Here is a 6,563-nt window from a genome sequence, read left to right as displayed (position 1 = left end):
CTTGCGTGGGCATCTACCTAGGAAGGTGCAGCCATACAATGCTCGCAAAAACATATATTTCCAACAAATCAAAATAAGGCCAAATTTTAAAACTATCCACTGTCCGATTTTATAACTAAAATAAATAAAAAATCATTCCTTAAGATAAGAGAGCTACTTAAAATCTCAGCTAATTTTTCTTAATTCTGGCTGGTAAAAATACACTAGAATGCCATTTTTTTGCGAGCATTGGAGCCATATATGCAAGCTTTAGAAAGGATGAGAATGTAAAATAAATGTTTGCACAAATTCTTCAATGCAGGCACCTATATCTAGGCTAAATAGATGTACACACCTAGATCCAAACTGTAGGCTCCTAGATCTATAAGACTTGAGTAAGGCCATGTAGAGCTTGACCCTACAACAAGAGGTTGTAGGGAAGAAAACGCATGTCCCTACAACAAGAGGTTTTTTTCTTCCCACCTCTTGTACAAGAGGAAGGAAAGAAGATGTAGAAGCCCATCAAGGATACCCTCAACATTGTCTTGCACCTCTCCATCCTACGTTTCTCAACCCTTCAACATTGATTGATTTCTCAACCCTTCAACTACCTCTTTAAATGCTTGATTGAATTCGCACCAATCAAATTGTTTTGCTCTACCTGCAATTTTCTTCTACCTTTTTAGTACATTTATCACTTTTCTCTCAGCACTTTTCCTTCTCGTGCCTTGTGCTGGTATAGGGACAAGACCACTTCTTGCTTTAAGATTTTCAAGAGAGGATGGGAAGAGGCTTCAAGAGGTATGGAAGAGAGGGTATGGCCCTGGTATAGGGACAAGACCACTTCTTGCTCCAAGATTTCCAAGAGAGAATGGGAAGAGGCTTCGAGTGGCAGAGAGGTGGGGGCGCTCTCTGATGTAGATTACAATGTAGTGGAAGGACACTCATTTGCAAAGGGGAATTCGCAACGTCTATAGGCGTCTTATTGTTAAGGAAATCTTGACAAGTTTTGGCGGTTAAAAAAAGGGAGGGAAGTATTCAAAACTCTCTTTGATAGGTCTTCGAAAAACAAGTTATTTCCCTAAAAGTGAAAAACTTTTATAAAATTATTTATAAAAAAAATATTAAAATAAAAGTTTTGGTTCTATAACTTGTGCCTTCGAAAAACAAGTAATTTCCCTAAAAGTGAAAAACTTTTATAAAATTATTTATAAAAAAAATATTAAAATAAAAGTTTTGGTTCTATAACTTGTACCTTCAAGTTTTAAATTTAAAGGTATTTTTCAAAATATGCAGGACAGTACATAACTTACAAGCAGCTTCCAGAAGAAATTGCAGCTTTTCATAAAGGCCAAGGCCCGTTTCACACAAACAGACTGGTTGGCATTGCCCAGGCACGTCTGAAACCAGGATCTGCTCCTCCGAGTACCCTGCAGTCGCGAGGCATGCTTGCACGTTTCTGAAGAAAATTGGCCAGGTTTGCACGTTGCTTATCAATGGGGCAACACCATAATAAAGTAGATAATGATTTATTTCTATCAGACGGATCTCTGCGTGCGTGCGGGTGTGTAAATGACTGAAAAGAGAGCGAGAGCGAGAGAGAGAGAGAGAGAGAGAGAGAGAGAGAGAGAGACCCACCTTCGTGTGCCTGTCTCACAGATGAGCATTTTGGTGACATTTACTTCCTTAATTGAGGCCAATTTGCAGGGACGAGGCTGATCATTTGGACCCAATTCTTCCATGGTACTTGCCTTTTGGCTAAAAGAAATTTGTCAGCATAATTGTGCGGCTAGATTTTTTTCTCAGAGAAAGTGTGGGTCTTGGCAGAGACTCATTTCTTGCTTTTCATGATACTGTAGGCAAAGATTTGAAGTGGCGATTAGGGTCCCTACGGAGAGATTAGCAAGCGTTTGAAGGGTTGATTGGGGTCTGGGTTATAAGGGTTTGAAGGGGTAATTTGGATCTCAACAAGAGACCCACTCTGAGCTGAAGTAATGGGTTTCGCTAAGAAATCCTCTTTGCCCTAATCTCTGTCTTAACAGAAACCCGCTCTAAGTATCAAGGGGTAACTTGGGTCTCAGCAGAGACCAACTTTGTATTGCTCTTCTTTGTTCTTAAGCTGCATTAGCAAAGACTAGCAGAAAGGCAGGTAGCTTAGAAGGTCTTCGTTAGCAGGAAAATGCAGTGGAGAGCAAGAAGATGTTGCAAATCTACCATCACCAGCAGCAGCAGCAACAAGGTAGGGCTATGCAGAGGAAAAGATTGGCAACAAGATCAAGATTGATCCGTGGAAGGGTCCAACGGGCAGCGGCATGGATTTAACCCTGTGTCTGGGTGATAAAGTGGTATTGAGAATACTGGGTCTTCTTCCCCACTCTCCATATCCATACTCTCAAGTGTGCAAGAGATGGCTTAGGCTGCAAGGACTGCTTCGCAGAGCCATCAAGGTCATGGACTGGAAGTTTTTAGAAAGTGGGCGCATGTCATGGAGGTTTCCCAACCTTGCAGACATTGACCTCACTTTGGCTTGCCTCTCTGCTGTGCCTAAAAGTCCCAGCTCCATCAATGTCCTCTTCACACACCAATGCCTAACGATTCACCTAGACATTGATGCGTTTGATCCTCAATCAATTGAGCAGTTCATCCAAGACCAGCAGTTGCACTCTTCTACCCTTGACAAGGGCCTGAAGATCTTGGCTGATGCCTGCCCAGATCTGCAGAGGCTGTGTGTTGTTGATGCCAGAAAGCCCACCAGTGTGGAGATCGATGCCTCCAGCTGTGACACAGATGGCTCAGTATCTGGCAAGGATCTTCCCTCCAATGATGAACATGGTGAGAAGCCATCAAACTTGAGGCTTGTAGATATACATTTCAAGCAAGATCAAAACAGTAGTCCAGCCCAGAGTGATGAAAATTGTAACAGCTTGAAATCTGCAAACCAAGGTTTAGTTCATGACAACCATCATAGCTCCGACCATGGACTCTCTCACATAGCGCGGAACTGCCTCACCCTCCAAGAGCTGGAACTTCACCAGTGCTCTGATGAGTCCTTAAGTGCAATCTCAGCATGTAAAAACCTGCAGATTATGCGGCTCATAGGCTCTGTGAGTGATTTTTACCACTGCCCATTCACTGACATCGGACTCACCATTCTAGCCCGGAGCTGTAACCGCCTTGTGAAGCTAGATTTGAGTGGCTGTGAAGCTAGCTATGATGGGATAGCTGCCATTGGGCAATGTTGTATGATGTTGGAGGAGCTGACACTCTCCAATCAAGGATTTTATGATGGATGGGTTGCCGCCCTCTCATTCTGCAGCTGCCTCAAGACTCTCCGGCTACAGAATTGCAAGCGGATCGACCCTGTTCCTGGACCTTTGGAGCACCTTGAGCACTGCATTGCATTGGAGCATTTGCAGCTAGTGAGATGCAATCTCAGAGATGAAGCGGGGTTTCATGCTCTTATGATGGTTAGCATGAATATCAGAGAGCTTGAGCTCCAAGATTGTTGGGGGTTGGATGACGAAACCTTCTGTGTAGCAGCAACTTGCAGGTAAAGGGACACAATTGCATTGTATGCATCTTTGTGTCTACAACACCAGGCTTGTAAAAAAATGATGATTATGGCTTGTGGCTTTGCTTGTGTACAGGCATGTAAAGCTTCTTTCTTTAGAGGGATGCTCGCCTTTGACAACACTAGGCTTAGAGATGGTAGTGTTGACATACAAGGAGCTTCAAGCACTTCGAGTGGTCTTTTGCAACAACATCAAAGACTCTGAAATAAGTCCGGCTCTTGCTCTCCAATTTTGCACTCTGAAGGAGCTCAAGTGGCGCCCAGATGCCAAGTCTCTTCTTTCCATGAGCTTCACAGGGACAGGTGTGGGGCAGCAAGGTGGCAAGTTCTTCAAGAAAGGGGGGCCTAGTTAAGGAAGGTATGCACAAGCTTGGAATGCACCATGCAGTAAACTTGGCCTTAGCTCTTATATGCTATGATGATTGAGTATGATGAGAGTTTACATGTCACACAATTGGATTCTTGGTTTGATCCATGAGTACTTGAAAGCATCATTGAGTCTTTGTATCTAATGCAATTCCAAACCATTTGGCAAGAAAATACATATATAGTCTATTAGCCAGTTAAGTGTGTCATTGCTTCTTGATTTCAAGGTTGTGATTGTTTTTGGAGCAATTCGTGGATATGGGGTGTTTACAGGAAGTGTGTGGGAAACACCATCTGTCCTTTGCAAAGTTGGGGAGTGTTTACAGGAAGTGTGTGGGGTGCACCATCTGTCCTCGAATTTGCAAAGCAATCAGAGTGGAGTTCCTGGACCTTATGCATGCATTTATCACATCAAATGTAATTTGCTTTCTTATCTAGTCCATATGATAGGACTTCACTGTGACGAAGGCTTGCTTGCAGCTTGAGGGCCATTGAGATGGTTGCAGTCACAGCAAGGAACAGTGTACAAGCTGGCAGGGGGTATTAACAGAGTAAGATGGCCACCTTGCTCATTAAGTCTCTGCTCTTCACTCAGCACTGTATGGTTATCAGGTGTCAAAAACTCTTCATTGCATGGCCAGGTGCCTTCCTATTTTGCTGAAATGGCATCTACTGATTGGCACCAAGGGGGGCTTCAGACGTAGCCTCTTGGACAGGGTCCCAGGGCTGTCCAGGTGCGCTTTCACAAGCAGGCTGGTCAACGTATTACACTTTATTTGTGAGTCTAGGAAAGCAACGAGCGTAGCTTAGGGGTTTCTAGGGCTCCTTTCTGTGATCTGATTTGGCAACTTGTTGCTCTAGATATGGTTCCCCTACTGTAGTATATCTTTCATCTGTCACCTCCTGGAGGGATTGGTTGAGCTTATTATCGAGTTTTTGACCATGGGTTTCTGGGCAGCTTTCTTAGCGAGTATGTTAGGTCAGATGGGGGCAGAGTTGTAACTGCAAAAGATGACTAAGTAGCTACTTTGGCCACATAAATTAAGATGCATTTATCTCCTGCACTGACCACAAACAAAGTGGGTGATCCAGTCTTGCTATTCAATTCGTGGATGGGTCTGCATCCCCACACGAAAGCTGAAGCTTAGCATATCTGTACCCGATTTGAAACAAGATCCTTCTGCCTTAAAAGGCTAAGTACAAACTCGTGTCCAAGTATGGAGTGAGGATCAAAGAACAAAAAAAGGGGAAGGATGCGCGTCTCCTCTGGTTGGTTGCTGAAACCGATCCCGTCAAGTGGGAATAGACTTCGTTGGACACCCACACATAAATAGCACAACTTAAATATCACAATATGAATGGACAACTCAAAACAACTGAAAACTGAAATGAAATGAAATGATGATCAATGGACACCAGCACTGGGCCAGAACGGGCCGAACCCCCCCCTCAATATATGATATATTATTGGGAGTATTTAAGTGATACAATGCTCCGTGGGTTCAATGAACTAGATGATGTCCATGTACAACTGAGATGAATACAGTTACCAAACAAGAGACTTAAAGTAGATGTTCGAAGGAGAGCGATCCACTTGAAGAAGTCTAATCTCTACGGTCCTGTGCCTTCACTGGAATCCGCAGAGAGTGCCCCACTGGTGTTCCAGGACCACGCACAAATAGGCGCTCCCGTACTAACGCGTGGCTCTCCCGATCTTAGCACCCATGGACTGTGGTTCTCCAGAAGCTTGGACTACCCGGCACCGAACGGGTGTTAGTTGCAGAGAGTATCCCTTGTAAGATTTACACCAAAGACCTTTGTTTGAATCTCAATCCACTTACCTTGTAAAATAATGGATATGGCCTTCAGTAGTACTAGGCACCCACGTATGAAAAGAGAGAAGTCTTTATTATTGCAGTTGTTGCCAGCTTGAGAGATGGGGGAATGAACTGCTAGCAGAGCTGCCCGACAGTACGGGGAGCTGGAGTCGCCTGTGCGCAAGCTGGATAGAAGTCCTGTGTGTGCAAGGTGAGAGATGGGAACCTGTGCGCAACCATGCAGCCGCCTGTGGGCAAGCGACAGAGGAGACCTGCGCAGCCACCTGCGTGTAGCCGCCTGTGCACAGTCGTCTCTAGCAGGATGAAGAGATGGCTAGGCGCAGTCGCCTATGGGCAGTCGCTTGCAAAGCAAGGAGAGAGATGGGAGAAGAACCTGTGCGAAGTCACTTGCAAGACAAGAGGATGGTGGCCTGTGCGCATCCGCCTGCTTGCAGAGCAAGATGAAGAGAGACCTGTGCGCAAGAGTAAGCAGAGTCGCTTGTGGGCCAGCGCCGAATCAAAACTTTGGGTGCAGCCGTCTTGCAGGTAAACGATGGAGAGGTCGCTTGGCCAGATGAGAGAGAAGGTGGCCATGCATAGCCGCTTTTATGCAAGAGAAGTATCACGCCTAATTTGCATGGAGGGGCACACAACGAACAGCTGGCCGGCCCACCTGAATCGCATGGAGGCGGCCAGTTCCAAAGTCCCAAGGGGGGGTGGGTAGGTGGCCATGCACCCACCCCCACACACATGAGTAAGTGAGGGGTTTCCTCCCCACCATGGGCCATACGTTGGTGCCCATAATGGGTGCCCACCCTACCAAGGGCATA

General features: G+C 45.4%; 1 pseudogene across 1 annotated transcript; it reads left to right on the top strand.

Moving 5' to 3' along the window:
- The first annotated feature begins 1,173 nt into the window (after positions 1–1,173).
- LOC147607018 (F-box protein At5g51370-like) lies at positions 1,174–4,112 on the top strand (annotated as a pseudogene). The gene is made up of 4 exons (XR_015264860.1): positions 1,174–1,456; positions 1,639–1,722; positions 2,155–3,529; positions 3,627–4,112. The product of XR_015264860.1 is annotated as an F-box protein At5g51370-like (transcript).
- Positions 4,113–6,563: the final 2,451 nt, after the last annotated feature.

This window comes from Cibotium barometz, chromosome 56, assembly GCF_041138505.1.
Source record: "Cibotium barometz isolate CiBa-2024 chromosome 56, ASM4113850v1, whole genome shotgun sequence".
In the NCBI taxonomy this organism is placed as follows: domain Eukaryota; kingdom Viridiplantae; phylum Streptophyta; class Polypodiopsida; order Cyatheales; family Cibotiaceae; genus Cibotium; species Cibotium barometz.
The sequence above is the reverse complement of the archived record's forward strand: the minus strand, read 5'-3'. Positions and strand labels throughout refer to the sequence as shown.